This window comes from Rhipicephalus sanguineus, chromosome 1 (assembly GCF_013339695.2).
Source record: "Rhipicephalus sanguineus isolate Rsan-2018 chromosome 1, BIME_Rsan_1.4, whole genome shotgun sequence".
Classification (NCBI taxonomy): domain Eukaryota; kingdom Metazoa; phylum Arthropoda; class Arachnida; order Ixodida; family Ixodidae; genus Rhipicephalus; species Rhipicephalus sanguineus.
In genome coordinates this window covers 268454107-268476371 of record NC_051176.1, presented here as the reverse complement: position 1 = coordinate 268476371, position 22265 = coordinate 268454107, and the positions used below count along the sequence as shown (strand labels likewise).

The 22265-nt window shown below is 50.9% G+C and overlaps 1 protein-coding gene across 1 annotated transcript in view; it reads right to left on the bottom strand.

Moving 5' to 3' along the window:
* LOC119378938 (Krueppel-like factor 6) overlaps window positions 1-22265 on the bottom strand; it is a 366644-nt gene that overhangs the window by 330509 nt on the left and 13870 nt on the right. The gene's annotated exons all lie outside the window — the stretch shown is intronic.

Here is a 22265-nt window from a genome sequence, read left to right as displayed (position 1 = left end):
GCTACCTGTGAAGTGTCAATTTATCATTTTTATTTACCGTGGTTCTGTTACCGCTCCGACTATTTATTTCTTTTTTTTTTTCATATATGGGGCTATGAACTAGCCAAGCTGTTCTAAATACAGCTTTTTGTCACATCCCTTCTTTCTGTATGACAGAATGAAAATAAACTTCACTTGATATCATCTCTTAAACGCGGTACAAGGTTACCAGCCGGCCCTTACACAGAGCAATCTCCCTGTCTTTCTCCCTCGATTTTCATCAAACTTCAGCCGAATTCCTCTGGGCAACCTTTTCCTTCTTTCTTGACGATTTCCGCGGGTATCTGTGGCGTTTTATCGCAGCGGTTCCGCAATGCCCGAGAGAACTTCGATCAATGCAACTCCTCCTGAAGGAAGGCTCCCGGGCCTCCCTGAAACACAGAGCTGTAATTAAGAGTCCAAGAAAAACAGAAAGGGGCTGCCCCGGTCAGCTTCCCGCACGTGGGGAGGATGCTCCCCGCCAGAGTAAGGAAGGGGTCCGGGCGCGTTGGTCCGGCGCAGTGTGGGCGCCACACCGACTCATATTTTAGCGGCGGGGAGGCGGAAGCAGCGGATCCCGAGCACTAAGTCACTATAAAGGGTTGACGCGGCGGCAACAAATAACGGTTTCCGCTCACGTAGGCCTCTCCAGAGAACTGTTTTCGCGCGGGCCTCTTTACGGGCGACGGAGCAGGAGGGGCAGGCGCCAGAGTCGTTTCCAAAACCAAGGGCTATAAAGACAGCGGCCGTGACCAGCCTGGGTGCGCCGCTCTCGGAAGCTTCCATATTTTAATCCGGGCACGTTCGTCCGGCCTTCCAATTATACGCGGCGCTTGTTTCGCCTAATCTCGCTCTGGGAAAGGCATCCCTCCTTCCCACCTCCCGTGCGTACGGAAGGCGATCCGTAGATCGCTGGTCCCGATAGGGGCTCATTACGAAACACGACACTCCTGCCTCCCCCGGCTTCTAGATGCACACCCGCCGAATAGGCCGCGCCATCGTCTATCTCTTCGCGCCGGCCACTTTCGCCCCCCGGCGCGGCTTGCGAACCAGTCCACCGGCCTTTAATTGGGCCTGATCGGTGAAAGCTGTCGACGGCTCGGGCAAGAAGCGCGCAAGTCCTGGACCGGGAAGCTATACAGATACCTCGCACACACACGGCCCACGCTCGTCTGCAAGCCATATGTGCGGGCCCCTGTACGCAAGTGAAAGCGTCAAAAGCCGAGCTGTGTCATACTCTCTACTTCTCATTTACTTTCTTTATTTCTTTTTAAGAACGACGGATCAAGTTACTGCGGCAAGAGGTTCTGTTGTCACGCTCCTTCCCACATCAAAAGAGCCCTTTCTCACGGCATTGCCGTGCACCATGAATGTTATTTTACCCTGTGTGGTGTGACTCGGAAGTGCTGAGACTCCCGGAATATGAAAGAGAGAGACATAGAAAAAAAACAGAAAAACTTGAATCAAGCATTCCCGATCTTTCCAGGAGACGCAGTATGAGCGCAGATCGTCGCATGACTAAATTCGGCGCCGCGCATTATAACGCTGCCGGTTCTCTTCGCTTACACACGTCAAGGTCCGCGTCACGATTAAACGCCGCCGTCGACATGCTGGCGCGTTGATGCAAGAGGAAAGAAAGTGAGACGGGCCAAAATGCAGTTCCCGCACACTGCCATCGCCGTGCATAATAACTCGTCATTTCAAATGCACAAGGTGAAAGCGGATCTGGCGCGCACGCTTTCCAGCGGCACAATGGTGCCTCCCGTCACCGCGGGACGCTGAGAATGAACCGCGGCAGGGGAGGGCGCCTTTTTGGCGTCCCCAATGGCCCAGTACTGGACCCTGCCTGCATTTCACGCTGCGCAACAATATGCTATAGCACCCCCCCCCCCCCCCCCCAACCTTCGGCCCTTCAATGCAGCCTCTCTCAACAAAGATTCAAAACGCGTGACTTCACACAGGTAGTCCGCTCGACCAGGGTATGACTTCTTGACATACAGAACGCGTGGCTCACGCCGTTCAAGAACGGAAGCTGTGACGTGTCTAGCAGGTTGCCGTTACTTTCCTTCCCATAGTATGACAGCAGCATACAAAAGAAAGACGTAACCGCACGTATATACTTCCGAACAGGGGCGTAGCCAGAAATTTTTTTCGGGGGGGGGGGGGGGGTTCAACCATACTTTATGTATGGTCGTGCGTGCGTTTGTATGTGTGGTGTATATATGCGCAAGCAAAATTGAAAAATTTCGGGGGGGGTTTGAACCCCCCCAACCCCCCCCTTGGCTACGCCCCTGCTTCCGAATAAGCAAATCAGTTCCAGGAAGGCCCGTGCAAGGGAAATTTGGCTTCCATCTGACTGTAGCCCTAAGCTGCAGGAGAGTGGGCGACGCACATTTTTTTAGGAAATACGGTGAACGCGAAAGGAATATGCGCTACAATATACAACAAAATAGTTAACGATGGCAAAAACACGCAACTTATACAAGTTTACTCGGTTCTTCAGAGGCAACGAGCGGTTTTAAGCAAAGAACTCGCACTTTTGTTTATTTATTATTATTGTTTCTATTTTGTTCATTCTTTCAGCCCTCCATAAATAGTCGAGATCAACGTGACCTGAAGGTTTGGACTCTTGAAAGGTGGTATGCTAACTGGATGCAGTTTCCTAGAAACAGTTGACGCATAGCCACAATTACGCTAAACAAATCTGCTTCTCGAGTGCAGACATTTCGAAGCAGTAAAGTTCGTTTCGCTACCTTCAGTGTCCCTTTACCAAAACTGTTTGAGGACTATATTTCTCTCTAGCAGCGCTGTATACTTTTGCCAAGGCAAGACTGTATGCCACAAAGCTTAGTGCAACCTATCCAAAGAGTACATTAGTGCTTCATTGGATCGGTAAAAACGCTCGCTCATGAAGCAACAACAGAAACAAACAAATCCCAGGATATACGACCATCGTCGTCTCGCAGTACAGTATTCGGTAAGTTGAGCTTTCATACCGGTCCACCCCCTGCCCCAAGAAAAAAAAAAGAAAATAACAGATTTTGGCCCCCACGTAAAACATTTCTGAAGATAAATGAAATCAGCCGGGGCAGATATTTGGCAAACCACGAAAAATAGCGCTCACTCAAGCACATCAGAGCGTCAACGCAAAGACGTGATGGCCAGGGCCAGGGATATAACGCACATATCGGCCGCGTTTCGATAACGGCGACGCTTATGGAGTCGCCAAGAAAGGACGTGCCAAGAATAATGGCTCGTTGGCCGCCAGCGCAGGCGCTATAAATGCTGCTGCTGCCGCCGCGTCCGGTGTCAGCGTCGCGCCACGAGCGTACACAATACGGATCGACCCAGGAAACGCTTCAGGTATGCGCGGCGTGCGTGGCCAAATCTAACGAGCGATGATTCACTGTGCCGCGAGCGTCCTTGGGGAAGCGCTGTAATTGCATTGCGAGCGGCCACCCAACCACGACGTCATACATCCGCGGTGGCGCGATCGCGGCGCCGCCAGAGTACACGCAACCTTCCGAGCCGCCCGCAGCCATGCAAAGCGGGCCCGTTCTTCGCGCGCCGGCCTCCCCTTTTTGTCGGCGTCGGCCACAAGCATTGTCTCGGTGGCGGAACGCACGCCGCTAGACACGCGACGACAATCTTCTCCCGATGCCCGCGGCCATCACGCGTGACACGCATGCAGCACACGAGTCCTGTATGCTGCGCCTTGCGACAGCAGCGAGGCCCCAGGCGACACGGCGAGCGCGAGTCGCCAGCTCGGTCATCATTCCTGAAGCCGCGTGCTGAGCATCATGGCAGAAGAGACACCACGGTTGCAGCCGCCGCTCCTCAAAGCAGCCACGCAGATCATGATCACTGCGGCTTGACGATGCAGGCTGGCGACTGAATACGTCGCGAAAGTTCGTCGTTGACAACCAGTCAACGAGAAGTGTGGGTGTCACTGTTTATCTTCCAGAAGCTAACGACACCGACCGACGACAGCAGCCTGCTATGTTTGTACATACACACAGTTCTAAACGAGGGCATCGCCGCACGTGTCCCGCGCTGGGACGAAGGAAGGAGCGAGCACATGCGGTGCAGAGGAAACTCCGGCACAGAGGGGTTAGCCACGGTCTTTTCCCCAAAGACTGCAGGTGCACAACCGCAGGAGGACCAGTGCGAGACGATTACGTAAGCGGGCCCATCATTTATAACGAGCCCACACGCGATGTGATGTGTGCACGGGACATCCATCTTGACAGAACGTGCGGGCACGAGCCAAGAGTGGGAGAGAGCAGCGCACTCAAGGGTGCACATCGGCAGAGGCCGAGCCTTCAACCCAGTTCCCGGTGCTCGAGGACCCCGGGCTAAGGCAGCGCAGTGGCCTGGCGCGTCGCGGGAGAGGGCGAGGAATGGCACGGGTCTCAAGCGCCGTGGGAGTCAGGCGGCCGGGTGTAGACAGCGCGGCCCAGAATAGCAGGACACTCTTCCGGAACAAGAGCCGGCAAAGATGCCGACTCCTGTAAAAATAACGTCGCGCGGCACTGAAAGGAAAGAAAAAATGGCGCCTCAGGCAAAATGCTGAAAAAGGCCCCAGGGTCGCAAAGGCAGGAGGCGGCGGAGGCACGCCTACACCAGCTAAACTGCGAACATGCAACATTTTGCTGTAACGCGCGTTATGCCACCCCGCCTCCTCCCCTTTATGTTAGAGTGGAATATTTCCTATTCTAATCGCCAGATTTGGCTTCTCGAGGAATCGGCGCCAACACTGTTGCAATAACTAGACGAATGAAAGTGGTCCGACCTGATAGGGTTCAACAGACCACAGACACCTGACGCTCACTGTCACTTGCCACGTCTACAATACGCGAATTAACAAACAGGCGCACGCAATGTATTACGTACATACATGCATGAATTTACAAGACCGATATATAATTCGCAGAGTTGGCCCGAACCAGCTGTTGCCCGTATTTACAAACGGTTATACGCTACATTTATTTTCTTTCGTAAGAAAACATATCAGTCAACCATGTCGCTGGGCATTTGAATAGAAAGGAAATGACTGAAACGCATATGCGAATCTTCGTAAATTCGGTGGCCCAAATTAAGCACAGTATACGTATAGTGTAGGTAAAATCACTCTTATTTATGATACAGTGCCATGACCTTTCATTTCGCAGTTCCAGTGTGCATCTAACTGTTTTCGAAAGACTCGCTAGGATAGATGCACGTGAACACGGTCTTTGCTTTCATCTCTGCCATATGTCCGTATAGCTATACATATACGAAAGCACTAAACGCAAACTTTCCGCGTGCAACGCTCACGTAATAAAGGGCGGCGTTGTAGAAAAAGCAGCGCTTGCAACGCGCCATATGGCATGACGCGGTCGTCAGCAAGGGCGTAATAAAGCAATAAATAAAGTGGCATACGCAAAATCTGGTTCGGAGGCAAAAAAAAAAAAAAAAGAGCGGAAAAAAAATCGAAAACGCAGCATTCAGCACACAGACGTCGCGGCTGCTGTAGCCATACAACTTACCCTGCGGATTTTCTCTGCGCTGTAACGACAGGAAAGACTTTCGCGTGAGGAATCCGTGCTTTTCCTCGGCACGCTGGTCTTCAGGGGTTTCTTGTCTGAGAAGGGGGCACGGGGCTGCGCCGTTACATCATGCCAAGAGGCGCTTCTTTGGTGGTTGCATTTACTTGACTGCGCTGTCTCCCCCGGGGAGCAAGTTCAGTCGCTAGAAACCGCAAGCCACAGGATATCATAAACATACTTGCTCATACGTACATATCGCATGCGTATATTGTAGAAAGGAAAAAGAAAGCTTATAGCACGCGATGCGAAAGAACGGCATCAAGACGTCGTCGCCGCACTGTGCCGCGTGAGCGAGCGATCCTTCGCACACGCAGCATTTACACGCTGCCGCTCAACGTACAAGTACGCTTACAGAAGCTAAAGGAGCTGCTTACAGACTAAAGGAACTGCTTAATAGACTATGAAATAGAGAACACGATCGGCCGGCCTTGTATATGAAAATCCGACCACGTGTATAAAACCTGTGTGTCTGAACGCTACGACGTTCAAACGGTCTGTTGTATCGATAGAATATTGTTAGGAGATGTGAAGCAAAATAAGGCAACAACAATTACTGGATTTAAACTACAATGTACACCCGCAATTTTTCGCGACGCGGAGTTAGCGCGTAAAAAAGAAAACAAGATTGCTGGCGCACCGTCTGTGCAAGAGGATTCGCGTGCAGAGGAAATTTCCCATGAGGAAGCAATTGCCAGTGACCCACGATATACCTTTACATCAGAGGCTATACTTGCGGGCGAAGCTAGCTGCCACGAGCGCGTTATAAATATACACATAACTCGTCGTTGCTGCAGTCATTTCGGCGAAAGGGAGCGCCTGCACTCGAACTCTTGACTTCGCGGTGACCATAGCCCTCGGTGGTTGAAAAAATTCGGCAGATCCCACGTACCGTGGGAGTCGATGTTATGCGAAGCATGTGGCGGGTAGATGACTGTGGCGTAACTTTTTTTTGCTGAGCGACGCGTTACAAAATGGCGCTAAAGATATGTTTAACTTTTATACGCACAGATATATATGTTGAAGAGCCGCATATGTGTCCCAAGAACGCACGCACGTTTCACGAACTCGCGTGCATGTGTGGAAGAAGTTATTGACAGTTCTTGAACAAGGGCATCATCACCGTGATCAGTGAGCACCAGCAGCTGGTCATGACTTGTTATAGGATCCGGTCGTGATCGTGGTGACGAGGGGTCCATGTGTAGTGAAGTATGTGGTATAGTAGAGCTGTTGGATTTCTAGGATGCCTCGGTTCCTACACATACACCCGTTCATTACGTCACATTTTAGCATAAAAAAGCGACACACGGCTCTTGCCTGCTTAGTGTGAACAGGAACCCGTATGGGTCCCGAAACGTCTCTGTGTTTTTCACCTTGACTTGGTCGGTGACCGCATCTACATCCTCATGCTCGGTAATTTCGTCGACAAATCGGCTGTCGACAGAGCTGGCAACAAGTAGGAACCTGAAGCCACACTTCGCGTTGGTGAGGTATAGGCCGTCGATGCTGGTAGGCCTGGATAGTGCTACGTGGAGCAACATCAGTGGATGGTGTTTGTCGTATTCGTAGACTACCTGGGCGTATATGGCCTACGTAGCCTAGTCTACAAAACGGCTGTCACTCAATCTGGCATCATCCTCGGTCAGCATGAGGCCATCGCCCAGCCTCGTAAGAAATGAAGTGGACACTGCGTCGCTCTTGCGGACTAAGTGCAATTTACGGTGCGGTGATGCGGATATCATATGTAACTTTCGTTAATGTATTCCTCCGGGGTCGAGCAATGCTTCAATATAGCTTGCTGAATCATATGAATACAAACGTAATGTTTGTTAGACTGCAATAAAAGCGGAGCCAACACTGGAACTACAGACGTTAATCTGATATGATGCATGTGTCGTAGGAGTACACATCGTAGGAGTATCATGTAGTGTTTATTGCTTTGTTGTAAAATTAGATAGCAAGCACCACAACCACAATTGGCGTTGCACGGATATTACGCCTGCGTAGGCTGTTTTTCCAAACCAGTTTATAGACCTGGCATGGCTCAGTGGTAGAATACCTGATTGCCACGCAGAATGCTTGGGTTCGATTCCTGCAGGGATCCTAATTTTCATGCATTCCATTCCATTCGTTCAGTCAACGCTGCCATTGTTGGTTTTCCTTAACGCTCTAAGTTACCAATGTCCGTTCTCGCCGTTCCTGGGTAGATATAAACTGTCAATCACCTGTGGCGCATACCCGTACGCCGCCGCCCCTGGTAAATGGGTATGTGCCACACGTGTCTAGTGGAAAGGGTTTGACGACGTACGCGACAGGATTTTAAAGTTATTCATGTCATGACCCGGCAATCATATTCGTCAAATCCTCTCACCCTCCCATGCAAATTTTGGTCTTCACCAAGTTAAGGAGGCGATCATGAGAGCACCCAGACGTAGGCGGCTAGATAGATAGATAGATAGATAGATACGTAGATAGAAACGCTCAAAGTGCCAGAGGTTCGCTAAGAAATGCTTCGCATTTAATAAGCACGGCTGCACGGCAAAAGTAGCATGTCGATTGGTATCTCGCGCAACGTGTAATAATAGGTCGTGTACTTTAGCTGTCCCATTTTTCAGATGTGACACAACCGAGAGTCGCGCAATCTCTTTCGCAAGGTGCATTATGGCACGACGGAATTTGAGCACTTTAGAAGACGGGCCGGCCCTTCTTAAAGAATGAAGAAAAAGAGAAAGTTCACGATTGACGTTAATTTATTGCAGCTATATACTAAAGGCAATGCATGCATCACATTATATACATTACTCATTTGATTCAGAAGTTGCAGTTTGCACAGGTTCATATTCTGCCATTTTTCTTGCAAACACACTGAGAGTAAAGTTGTGAAATTCTGCCTCATCTAACGAATTCTTCGAGCAATTTACGAATCAGAGATGAAGGATACTGTTTAATAACTTTTTAGGACGAGGCGGACGCATGATGCGACAAATAATTTCAGTCCACGTCGCTCTCTTCGACTACTGACACCCTCTGCGTATACTGCGCGCGGTTCGTGGGAGCATGCAGATGGCCTATAAGCTGCTCCAACAGCTGGCCAGTCCGCGTCGCACGCACAGCGTCGAAGGCTGCAGCCACCGGAAGGGCCATCTTGGCCGCCGCAGCGCTAGCTCACTCCGTTATAGCCTCGGGTTGCACCACAGAAACGAAACCGCAGCACCCGGACCTAGCGCCAGGATGTGGAGTGCGGGGTGAGCGACGCAGAAGGCCCAAGGCGCCGCTGGTAGGCGCCGCAGTGTGCCGTGTAGGCGACGCGCGGTAGCGCAGACCTGGCGGACGCCTCCGCAAGAAGGCCTACTTTCGAAAGCAGCAGCAACGCAGCTGCTGACAAGCTATGCGTGTGTGTGTGCGTGTGTGCCACCGCTACAGCGCAAGCGCTCCCGCAGAACGCTGCTTTTGCCACCCGCTTGTGTGTGTATGTTCGAGTGCTCCCATCACATCCACACAACTACAGAAGGTGCGACCAGCAATTGCTCGACCCGGAGACCACCGATACCTCCGAGACTTCCTTTTCTTGTTCTTATTGGTTCGCGAGTTTCTTTTCGAGCAAAGCTAGATCGCCTCCGCCCTCGTTCGCGCAGCCTCGCGGCGTGCACACACGAAGACCGACCACACAGCGATAATGCTCTGGCTGTGCGACTCGAGTGGACGACGGCCATCTTAATTACTGACCTCGCCAGTTCCCGAGAAAGTGAGCCGACCCGATCGCGATTGCCGGTTAGGGCTCAGGGTGAGATAACAGCGACGCCCGTAACGAAACAACTGGCACGTGCGCCCACTGACTGCAAGCGGGAGACCGTGGATAAAGTACGCGGGAAAACGTGAAGGAAGAAAAAAGAAAGAAAACTCGCTCTCAGAATGACAGAGGTATTTGGGGACTGTTTGTCACTACGCCCGGCCCAATGTAGGATCCGTGAACGAAACGAAATCCCAGATTGATTTCAGCGGATCCATGAACTGTCGGTTTCCTATTCGGTGATTGACGCTGTACGCTGTCCTTCCTGGCACAGGTCGAGGCTTGTAGTTTCGTAAGAACTAATAAAGAGGCAGGCGTTTTAAGGACTCCGGCCACACAAAAGTTAGCCGCGGGCTGCATGGGATATGAACATGTACAAGCCAAAGTGAAAACCTCTCAAGGTGCTTTATACAGAAAAAAAAAGAAAAAAATAAGGATCAACGTGAGCGCAAGGAATAAAATACATCGATCTCTGCGTTCATTTACCTGCCAGCAAGCTACCACGCCGAAAAGCCCAAACAAGCGCTTCGCCAAATGTTATATAAATAGTGCCGTTGGCTCTTTACCGGACGCCCAAAAGCACGTGAGAGGAAGGTCGATGGAGGCTAGTCAGCCTCAATCGTTCTTCCTTTTCTCGGGATCCGTTTTCATCTGAGGTGACTATTAAACACACGTTATACTCAAGAAAAAACAGGGCGCCCTCGCTTCCTGCCATACACGTTGTCTTCCTAAGTCACCACCAACAAACTATGCGCACAAAGTTACAGAGCTATTAGTAGTGGAAACTCACAAGACAAATGAAACACCAACTGCCGCCTTTTCACACAGCAAATTCGCAAAGCGGTAAGGGGGCGGAGGCAGGAACGAAATAAATAGCGATTGTTTATTGCCCGAAGACTTGTAAACCCTTTCACTTCTGGTACGTAAGCATACGTTGTGCGGCCGCAAGAAAACAATAGCCGGTATTCCGGGGAAGCCGGCTTGGACGCTGCTTGCGAGAGAAGGGAAAAGACAGATCGTTTTCATTTCTGCGCGGACCGCGGCCAGCGCTCCTGCGTGGCATCGCAGCGCAGTTTTCGTCTCCCTTGTACCAAGCGTTGCCACGCAAGAATGTTGATTACCAAGCGCCGCGCAAAAACCTGCGCGAGGCAAACTCACGAGAGAGCACAGGCAAGCACGCTACACGACCGAGCAGCCGCGATGGCCGCAGCCTCCGACACGGCAGCTCCGGGAGAAAGTGTGCGCACCCTAATGGGGCTGACAAGACTATGCCAGCGCGCCAAGTTTTTCTCGCACGCCGCGGAAGCGCCCTGCACCACAAGCGTTCATTTTGGCCGGCTTCCGTTTGAGCGAACGAGGCGACCGTTACGTGGCCGGAAACGCATTCGCCCGCTGCTGGCGTCGTGGACCGGAGGGGGTGAGCACAACACTTGGGAGAGGGCATTAAGCTGCTCCATTAAATCGAGGGGCCCTTGGAATTAATGCCCGAGTGTAGGCTTCCCCCGGTCTGGCAAGTTATTTATACCGCGCGGGCCTCACACCACGGCGAAAGGGGGCAAAGCCCCGCTTTTGCAAGAGGCGAATTCTCGTTCCGCGCAGCACGCGCGCGAGCCTCGGAGCGTTGAACCGGTCGGGACGCCCAGCTGTCCGTCAAGGGCTGCGCGCCTGGGGGCACCGACCAAGGTCTTCATCTCGCGAAGGCGTGCGCACGCGCCTTGCCCCGTAACTGCCCACCGGCCGTCAGACCCGGTGGGCATGCGGATCCCGTCTGAGCCCAACGCACTCGCTCATAAATGTACCAGTTGTTCCCGCGACCAGATCGGCTGTTAGACCGACCAGCAGTGGCGTAGGCAGATTTTTTTTTTCGGGGAAGAGGAGGGGCACCTCCTTGATCCGACATTGGGTCCAGGAACATAAGTGGGGTCGAGTATCATTTTGTCCTCTGTATCCCATGGGACAAAAATTTCGTCGGGGGGGGGGGGGGGGGAGGCACGGGCCCGGTGTCCACCCCCCACCCCCCGTTTACGCCCTTGCCGACCAGTATAGTGCTCCGTTGCCGTTCTAACCAGTAGTTTGCAAGCACAGCGTTCGCTATGTCCACATGTAGTCCCAAAGCTCTGGACGATGAGGACAGTTCTCCTCATTAGATCTGGAAGTTCGAGAAGCAGAATCCCACCACATGCGATCATACATGGAGACTGTGGTGTGGCATGCACAAATTTGGCGACGGATGCGTGCATCAATTTCGTCCAGTGCTTCAGAAGTCAGGGTATCTCAACAGCATCGGGGTTCCATTGCTCTAACAATAAGAACAGATTGGGATCAATAAGCGCCGGGATAAATTCTATGGAAGTTCTGTGGTTTCTACAGGCACAGCTCTTTCGAATGTTCCCCGTTCGACGTATAAGGTGCCATATATGCAGGCGAGTGCTGAAGTGGTACAGCACGAGATGAAGAAGCACCTCAAAATGCATCCAAGCAGGCAAATGCATTTAGTTATTGAGCCCTCGTAAGTCGCCGGTGAAATGGTAGATATATTGCTCTGTCTGCTTGCGAAGTGCATGGAGCACTGCGAAACGCAGATGTCACGTGATGCTGCTTAAACATGCCGCAGCACGCATCGAAACTGCCTGTGTCACACAGTATAGCGGAATTGACGGGTTGTAGCAGCGATTGTGCAACATCGTGCCTAACAGAACGAAAATTGGACCAGGCGGTGTTGGCCACGGGCAGAGCGTACGACGAAGATAACGCAAAGCCACACAGGAGAGGGCGCTGAACTTCAACTGTAAAGCTGAAATACCAACGCACAAATAGGTAAGCCTATAGGTACCACTTGGTTCCCTTTCAGTCGGGTAAGACGCAGACCGCGCGAGACGCACTTCGTTCGTGGCGAGACTGCAGCGCGCTCTTGCCACCCCCGACCGCGGTGGAGCGAGGACTCCCGTCATAAAACTACGAGCTCCGACAAGCCTGACGCCACGATGGAGGTACACAAAATATCGCATCACTCGCCGTGTCGACCAGCCTGCAGACACACGCGAATACGGGAACCGCTGAGCCCAGCAGAAAGAGGAGGGCCGACCCAGAGGAGAGAAACGACGAGGCGAGGGAAAGGGCACGCCGAGGAAAAGCAAGGATTTCGCGTTTAGCCGGTGTATTTCTCGTGCTCGTGAAACGGAACTGCAAGCAGGCACTGGATTCCGCGCACCCGACGGCAGTCAAAACAGCCCGATATAACCGCGCTGCGCTGGCCGCGGCTCGAGTCCTGCGCTGCTGCTGCTGCCTCTGGTCGGGCCACCAGCTCTGCCACTAGCTCGCCGCGGGGGCCCATCGTTCTCCGCGCGGCCCCGAAAAACACGCTGGCCGCACACGCTGTAAAACAAGCCGCGCCGCTTCCGAGCCATGTATGCTCCCGAACAGAACCCGCTCAGTTTTCAGTTTCTTTTTTCATTATTGCATTTTCGGCTCTTTTTTCCCCGAGAACTAAAGGAGAGACGATAACAAGACAGACAACGGCCGAGCAAATCCTCTTGCCTTGACAGTGGTCAGAGCTAAGACTCCTGCGTCGACCAAATCAGTTTTCTGCGCGAACGATTCCAAAGCGGTCATCGAGATAAGTGTTTATTTGCGTCCCCTTAACTTCGCTTGTAACGATATTGTACGCATTCAATTTTCTGCTATTATTCTATGCAACGCAACTATCTCATGGGAAAGCGCATATACGTCTCCTATTAAGGCGAAAGCCTTCTCATGCGAAGGTGGCCTTAAATGAAATCACGGCGTGAGCATGAAGCAATACAAAAAAATATCACGTGAATTCTAAAGCCTGGCTCGAGGTGCGCGAGCAGTGAGTTCACTTCATCTTCGTGGTGTCCGCGCGACTCGGCCTACTGACGTCTGAGGAGTGAAAGGGCGCGCAATGGAAGACGCTGAGCCCGGGCCTCTTGGAATGCGTGGTATAGGCCGAAGATGTACGCAACGCCAGAGGAGTGTGTGGTTGGCACCGTGGAGGATAGTGCCATAGGCGAAGGTGGACGCGTTTGACGACCAAGAAGTGTCGAGTTGATGAACTCTGCACACAATAAGTCCAATCGCACAAGAGTGGGGCAGACATGTAGTCTAAAGAGCAGAAAAGACCGTCTGCAAAACGAAGTTAATTTTACCCTATGGATGTCGTTGTAACTTTTGTTCTTTTTTTTTTCTATATCCCGAGAGCAGTTTGTGCGGCACACACCACCTGTGATTAAGAAAGGTAAGCTTGTTACTCTGTGCCAGCACATGCATGGGGGGCTTGCGCGGCGTATGTAACATGCTTGCTGGCACAAGCGCGTTTGCAGGTGTTTGCAGGCACGCTCGATGTGGCGGGAGCAGGGAGGCTAGCGTTCTTCCGCCCGCAGCGGTGCCGCCGGAGAGCGTGTCGTATATATATGTACTGTACGTGCTCGGCAGGCCCCTCCTCGTCAGCAGCCTTAACGAGGCCTAGCGAGCTGCCGACGGGTACCCGTGCACTTTGGACGGAAGGCTCAGGCCGTGCCAACGCAGAGCTAAACATAACGCCGAAAGGAAGCTGCGCGTCACAGAAGCTGTCCGGTGCGGGGCTTTAACATGTGATACAGCGCCGACATCGTGGTTTCACTTCCTTTGTTTTCGCGATCCGCTCGCCAGCCAGCTCGTACTACCGGCAGTGCCGCTAACAGGAGCTGCGGCGGGAAGCCTCCGACACGTCGACTTGCAGCCGCACGCGCTTTGCCCTCGCTCTGGGAGCTCGCAAAGAATGACAACGTATAGCACATATCGGGAAAAGAAGCTGTAGCGACATGCTTGTCCCTCAAGTTAGTGCGCATTGAAGCTCTCTACATGTTGAATTCAAGTTGCACAACACACCACCTTAGCAAGTACAGTGAAAGAAAGTTCCTGCTGTCATATGTCTACACGTTTATTCGTTCAACGTTTTCCTATCCCGCGCCTAGAGAAACGGTAGAAGGCCGTATATAATGCGCTTGTCCCGTGTCGCTTTCCTGGATACGTAATAGTAACCCAACTGCTTTGACCAATACAATACATTAAGTGCGATATGCGGCGCAGGCACTGCATCGCGATATTAAGACATTTTGCTACGCTGGTTGTGGTAATGAAGCACGACATGTTGCGACAGGCCTGCCGACCAAGTTATATCAACTATAGGTCCACCCCTACCACTATATCTGCACGTTGGTAACCTCTAGCAAGTAAATGCTTCAGGAGGCTGTTGTTCTTTGTGTAGGTCGTATATTTGACGACTAAAAGCACCAGCTATCCTTACGTTAATGAGTGGAGTACAAAGGGCACATTTTCAGAGGCTACGCCTTATAAGGGTTTCATGACACATGGGTGTTTTATTTTGATGATTAAGTCGCACTTCTGAGAGGGTTACGACCTCATACGCCCAGATGGTGCGAACTTAAAAATTACAGGTTGTTGTTCACAAGCGCACAAAACCATCCATAACTGATTTTGCGAATTCGCACAACTATAGGTGACCACGTACTTATTAAATTCAAATTCTTTCAAATTCTATATTTCTACCTTGTAGAAGTACAGAGTGTGGAGGCGCAAAAAAAAAAAAGGCTGTCAGAAACAGCTTATGCAAAAGCCGATCATATAGCCGCTCGCCATTCCGTGTGATATGCCCTCCTAAGTACGGCTATAAATAATGGTTGGGTCCTTAAGACGTTCCGGGAAGTGAGCTTCACTACTCATGATACTGCCGCTTTTAGCGCACGCTGTCGGTGCTGTTGCCGTAGCACCAAATGGGGTAATTAAGATTACCGTAATAATTATAGTAACGAGACACAAGTTTATGGACACAACTGTTGCTCCTTATTCTGCTCATCTAGTAACTAATCAGGAAGAAATTTACACGGCATATTCTTTGAAGGCATAATGAGCACTTCGTCAAAGCGTATTTTATTGCTTGCCGAAAGTAATACTTCTGCAATCTCACCCTTGAAAATGCGACGTTAAAAGCCTAGTGTTTGAGGAGACACCCAAAGCTCTTTCACGTCATTTTCTATGGTTGCCTTATTTTATGTTTCACCGTAAAGGAACACATCGTTCTCTGGAATTGGGGTTATTAAACGGGAAGCGAGAGAACATTACTGCTTCATTGAAGCAGATACACCATGTTAAAGTATACGTTCAAATAGACCAATGCCCACAGTACACGAACAACAGACGATCCGACCCTGCATTCGCCCCACCTTGCATAACGAGAGGCCACACAAACCCTATACAGTCCTCACTGCAGTTGCCGTATCAAAGCCTGTTCCGGGGTTCCTCGTATAGTCATCAGTCTTTCCTTTAGTTCAAACGTCCACTTGACATCCCGGCGAATTGCACGTCGGCCCACGTTGCGAAACTAAAGCGGCGCACAAGCGGAACACGAATCGACGCCGCGTGATAAACGCTACCCGACAAAGGCACAACTTTCTCACCGGCGGCACTGCACATTTCAGCGGGTGCGGATACAACGCGCGCACAACAAAACGGGCCAATGCCAGCTGGCCCTCCCACAATGGGGCTTTGTTGGACGGTCACCGACGCGCGCACCTCCTTCACAGCCGAGCGCCATCGGGCTTTCCACAGTCAGCTATCGATTCCGTTTATTGGATTTCTGGACAAAAGACGCAACTTCCTCGCTGAAAGCGAAGAAGAAGCGAACCTGCCAGCTGACAGCGATCTGGACGTATGCGCGCGAGAGATTGTGAGCGCGTTCCTCTCACAGTAGCACACGCGAAGCTTGTAGAAAAAAGCAAGTACTTGTACGCCAGCCATTCACCAGCAAATGTTAGTTGGTTAACTATAGCCAGAGAACGGCATTTAGAGTATACGTTGAAAGACTGAGGCAACGTAACGTAGCCATTGTGTGAGAACCAACAGGCGTATCGTATAAGTTGTACAAGCCATCAAGGCATGCAGAGTTCGCGTTAAAGCCACCCGTTGCGGTGGCTCATGCATGCAATCGCCAAGGCCTGCTTCAGAGCACGAGATGCCGGGTTGGAATCCCGGGAGTCGCATTTCGATGGAGAGGACGCTCGGATACAGCTGCCCAGTGCGATGTTACTCTGGAAAGCCAAACACCACGGATGACCAGTTAATCAGTTCGGGATAAAATGGTCGCCAAAGGAATTGGCTTATCAGATTTCTCTCTCGTCTCTTTCAACAGGAAATGGCGTTTCTGTATACAAGTTTATGCGGGTTATTTTTTGGTTCGCTCTTTCGCACGCACTGCTATCGTTTCTTTATGTTTAACCTTAATGGTCAGATGGCGGAGCTCGTGTGGGAGCTTCACGGCGGCGTCGCCGTACGTATTTTGCTCTTAGGTCCATTTCATGTCGTGCGAACTCTTCCGTGCGAGCAACTCATTCGGTATTATGTAAGTGCAACCTACAAATACAGCAACACCTTAATGTTAGCGTTCTCTCAACGCTTAGCTTTCCTTAAGAAGTTATTAATACTTTGACGCCTATCGCCAAGAGTGGAAGGCGATTTAAAGAGAAAGCTAAATGAAGTCCAAGTTTAAGAGAAACACGTGACTAAGCAAACATGATATACCGTTAACGGGACTCAGGTAGGGTCTCAGAGGCTTCGTGCACCTCGCGAGATGCGCGCGTTTGCTTTCCTTCCCAGCGGGTTACTGTTTCAGCAACAAACTAACTTCTGTCCAGCAAATCACCACCTTTCGCCATTAAAACTTCTTACTCCACGAAAGCTCATTTACATTTTTCACTGCTAGCTCTGCAAATCCTTTGCCCCCCTGATCTTGTTTTTTTTTTTTTTTTACACACCTTCTAAACGTATATGCAACGCGTGAGACAAAAAGAAAATGCGGGTAAACAAAGACGAGGTGCGCGCCAAAGACAACACGAGGCTCGTCCGCTCGGGCCAAGGCGCTCGCTTTCAGCCAGGAATGGACAAACAGCCCGGAGCGCCACAGCGCGTCAAGCAGCGCCGGGCGCGGACTTTCTTTTTTTCTTCTTGCGCTTGTGCGCGAGAGACTGGTATCGAATTATCGACGGCCCGCGCAGCGATACTCAAGCCGACGATACCGGTTTCCCAGACAAGACGGTCGGCCAACTGTGTCGCCCTCCCCGCCGTGCTCACCGGGCGTGCACGAAGAGTTCCGTCCCAAGAACAACAACACCGCTGCGGGCGAAGGTCCGAACAGAGGCGAAAAGAAAAAAAAAAACGCGGAAAAGAAACTCGGCTGACTAAACTTGTAGACCCAAAGGAGATCGGAAGAGGAAGCAAAAGAAGCCACGCCATTGGCAGGCCCTGTGAATCAGCGAAGGGACTTCCCCCCCGCCTTCGATCTCCCTCCGGAGTCAATGACTCGGTCCGCCTCGACGTCTGTCTCCGGACGCTGGAGCAATCAGACAAAAGACGGCGGCGCTTTGTTCGGCGCGCCGGTCTACTGCCAGGAGCTGTTGCGCCGTCACCGCGTGCCCGTGTCTGGCAGAGCGTTAATTGTGCGCCCAAGGGGACGACGCTTCTCGGCGCACCACAAGATGTGCCCGAATGGCACTCGAGGCACAGACATGACGACGAGAGGCACTCCGACAAGGAAGCTTGCTCCGTGGTTGTAACTACAGTTGTGACACTGAACACGTGGTTGCTGCTACAGCAGACGCTAAACACATGCATGCTGCTATACAGCAGACGCCGAAACAATCACAATTACGGCCCAGTGCGCAATCCAGTGCACCAGTCACTCAACCAACGGTGCGTTCCTTGTTCCCCGGCTTGTAGCACATTCGCTGCTGGCACCATTTTTACTGAACAAACCACAGCAGTGGAATACTTTTCTGTAAGACAAGTGGCGGCGGCAGTGTCACAGTAAATAATGGACAGTGGACGGCTCCCCCATTTCCGGAATTTAAATAGGTTTCCCGGAATCTCGCGCAGTAATGCGCGTAACCCAAAGGAATTGACATTCAACTTTATTGGAAGTTGAAAACGTCTTTATAAACCAACTTTAATTTTAATTCTCTCAGGCAACGGACCTGTCTGACTGTGCTGCCTTAGGAGACGGGCCAGACATGGAGCTCCAAACTGGCCGACCCCGCTTCCCCAACTTTGGGGTTTTTTTCTCCTTCTGATCCTTAGAAGAGAACCGTTAGCACTGCCCGTAAACATCTCGGAATATATGTACACTGTCTGCCCTGTAGATAATATTAAAAAAAAAAACGGAAAAATAGGACTTCGAGCCCAATCTGCGCGGGCATCTGTGATCATTCCTTCAAAACGGCTTCCAACAATTGCGCGCTTGTGCCAATTATATAAATACACAAGTGCAAAATACCGACGGAGGGAGATCTTACTTAACCTAATCGGCGAGTAAATCTGTCCCATTGTGATGCCACCATTTGTCCTGTATACATTCGGCGCAGCAGACGCGGACGAAAAGATGAGCTCCGAATATCGACGGTGTTGTTTCGCAACTATACATATTACGAACACTGCTAGTCGACGCCAGATGAAAGCGCGTGATGTAAATTAGGCACGCGCAAATGTGAGGCAAATAAAAGAAAAGCAGCACAGCAATTCAACGAAGGTTTAATTAATGACTATACGAGATGAGGCAAGTGCACGTCAGCAACTATGCTTCCATAGTCAAACACAGTGGTGGCCGGCTCAGTACAAGACAAGAGGAAAACTAAACAACTACAGTATAGGCAGAACGGCCACAGCCGTCCGAACTAACACAGCTGTTCAGCCATTGAACAACAGCGATTCGACTAGAGCTGCCCAACAGAGTACTTTTCCACCGCCCTTGCCACCAGCATGCTGATGTACGCACCATGAGGTGCATGAATGTGTGTGGCACAGGCATCACAATACGCGCAGCTCCAATAAGTTCACTGCTGCAGATCGGGGAGTGGGAATTAAAAAAAGAAGAAAAAACGAGACAGCGTCGTGGAGCAACTGGTACAGCGGGACACAGATCGGCCGGCAGACGAAGCGAGATGGCTTCAGAGTGCGCAGGCAAGCGTCGGCGCCTGAAACCTAAGCACTTGTAGCACGGCGGCGTCTCGCTTCGAAAAAACCCAATTAACGGACTTCTCAAGCTCGCTATTGGGAAACGGATTAGCTTCCATCACGCTGCACTGCCTCCCGAGCTGTGTAGAACGCCCTGCGCTATACAGTAGTACCTCGTTGCTTCTTTTTTTTTTTTTCTTTTATGTACACACCGGCTCAAATTTCCTCATTCCTCACACGAAATGTTTTCCCCCGGGGAGAAGTTTTTTTTTTTTCTACCTCTCTTTTTAACGTGATTCCGCGGTTCTTTAAATTGGGAGACGCATTTGAAGTCGACCGGGTGTGGTTCGCCAGCGGTGGTTTGCAATCAAACTATGCCTCACCGAATCGACAGGGAGCGAATGAAATGATGCGCGTGAGAAAGACTCAAAGGGAACAAAATGTCGAAGAAGAAAAAAGATTACTGCAGCTGCTGTGCGGAGACGTAATCGTTCGCCGGCGTCGACAGACACTCGGCACGAAAAGGTATATCGCGACACCCACTCGAATTTATTAGACGAACCCATTTTCCCAACACTGTGCAAAGCAGCAAAAGGGCGGCGGCAACGGCAGCTGATTGATTAGAAATAAAACAAAAAAAAAGGAGGGGTGGGAAGGAGCGACGAACCAACTGGAGGACGCGGCGCGAGCAGCAATAACAGCGCCTTCGCGGACGATCTGGCAGCCCGGAAGAGCTTCGTGGCGCAAAGTGTGCCCGGGCAAGCACTGGCTGAGTCAGCCGGCGTCCGGCAGGAAGCTTCCGGCCGGCCGCGACTCAGTCGATTCCGGGGCGCGCTCCGTGAGTCATTTCGGACGAAGCCGTGCATTGTCGCGGGTCGATACGGCAAGCTTGCGAGTGACTGACTCTCTGGAAATTACCCGCAGCCGATGCATGTGCGCGCACATCGTCCAAGGCGCAGACCCGCTTTTAGACCAGCCACACGCACGCCGCCGAGCGCACCGGGCGCAATTGATGCGACGCCGTGTCGCGCCCAGTGCCGACCAGAACGAGGCCGCCGCGGGCTTCGGCCCAGGACGTGCGCCTCGGGCCACGGAAACGGCGGCATGCTGCTCCCGGGGCAAAGACATCTGCGGGGAGAACGAATGTATCGAAAGGAGGCCCCGTACGAGGGGCTTAATTTAGATCAGCGCCGGTTCGCTTTATAAAAAGCGCCTCGCGCGGTGACTCGGGATGCGCGTGCTTGTATTCCACTACCTCATCAAAATATGGCTACACGAGGGCTGTAAGCCCTGTGTCGAGGGATCAGCAACGCCTATGTTTACGTCAACTAAAGCTTATTTAAAAATAAAGAAGAAGAGGAAGACACGGTTCAGCGCCGCGCGAGCGCCAACGAAGTATTAGACGATGCATCTGTGCGGATAATGTGGTAATCTTTTGCATACAGGGTACTGGAAAGCTTCAGCGTATACTCGAAATAGAAACGTAAGATCGGTGCGAATATACCATAGTGCACGCTGTGTCAACGGAAATATAATGTCGCATATAATGGCACACAAAACTTCTGTCGTGCTCCGAAGTCCACCATGGGCGTAGATTTCCCATTTGCCGGGGGTTAGAGGCAAGCAAATAATGGGAGGGGCGTTAGGGTCAAGCTAACTGTGCATTGACATGAACGTGAGGTACACAACATAAATTCGTCCTCATTGCATAAAGACCGTATTTGAAGCTGTAACTATTACTATAGTACCAACTATATATATATATATATATATATATATATATATATGGTATTCGCAAAGGTATAATGCGACTCTAATTGTATTGTAATGAACTTGTGCGTCATATTGCGCGCTTGTTCAACAGCGAATGACATTTCTTCATTAAGCCCTTTCGAAGGTGGCGCACGGGGAGCGTTTGGTCACAAACGAAAGTAATAATAATAATAATAATAATAATAATAATAATAATAATAATAATAATAATAATAATAATAATAATAATAATAATAATAATAATAATAATAATAATAATAATTTCTGGGGTTTCACAGAGCAAAAACCACGATCTCATTTGAAACACGCTGCAGCAGGGGGCTCCTCATCGAATTTGCACGCACGCGGAGTTGAGCAACATGCGCCCATGCTCGGTACTCAGAATGTATTTGAACTATACTTTTAAACTTGTCCATTGGCCCACACTGGGAAGAGCGTCATCCGCCATTGAATCCGCAGTGGGAGACACCTGCCCTTCATAAACTCACGGCCTCCTTTCTCCACAAGCATGAAGCTTACGGCGTTGCTTATTCGCTATGGAGCAAGCCAATTGTATACGAGCGACTGTAACTAGTGTATACAAACATCTCCAGTGCGCATAAAGCTAAAATATGTATGAGCCGAAAAATGTACCACATTATTGGTAAAGGTGTTGTGGAACCCCAGCTGGTCGAAATTAGTCCGGAATCCCCCACTATGGCGTGCCTATATCGTGGTTTTGGCACGCAAAACCACAGAAATTGGTATTACTAATGTATGCTGCACTTTGAACACGCAAGCACGAGAGAATGCCCCAGCTTGACTGATGGACGATAAAAAAGCGAGCCTTCACGCACGGCCGGCAAGCAGCCGCTTATCGCACGTCAGGAATTGGAAAACAAACCATAGAAGCTTGGGCAAGATCTGAAACGAAGGCAACGGAACACTTCCGAACGTACGACACCGTATACGCGTAAGCTGACGCTTTGAGCTATAGCTGGCAAGGGATGTGGAAAAAATGACAAAAGAAGGGTTGGCCTCAACTAAAGCTGCCCACCGAAATCACTTTCAAAACAAGACATTAAAGCAGCCAGCACTAA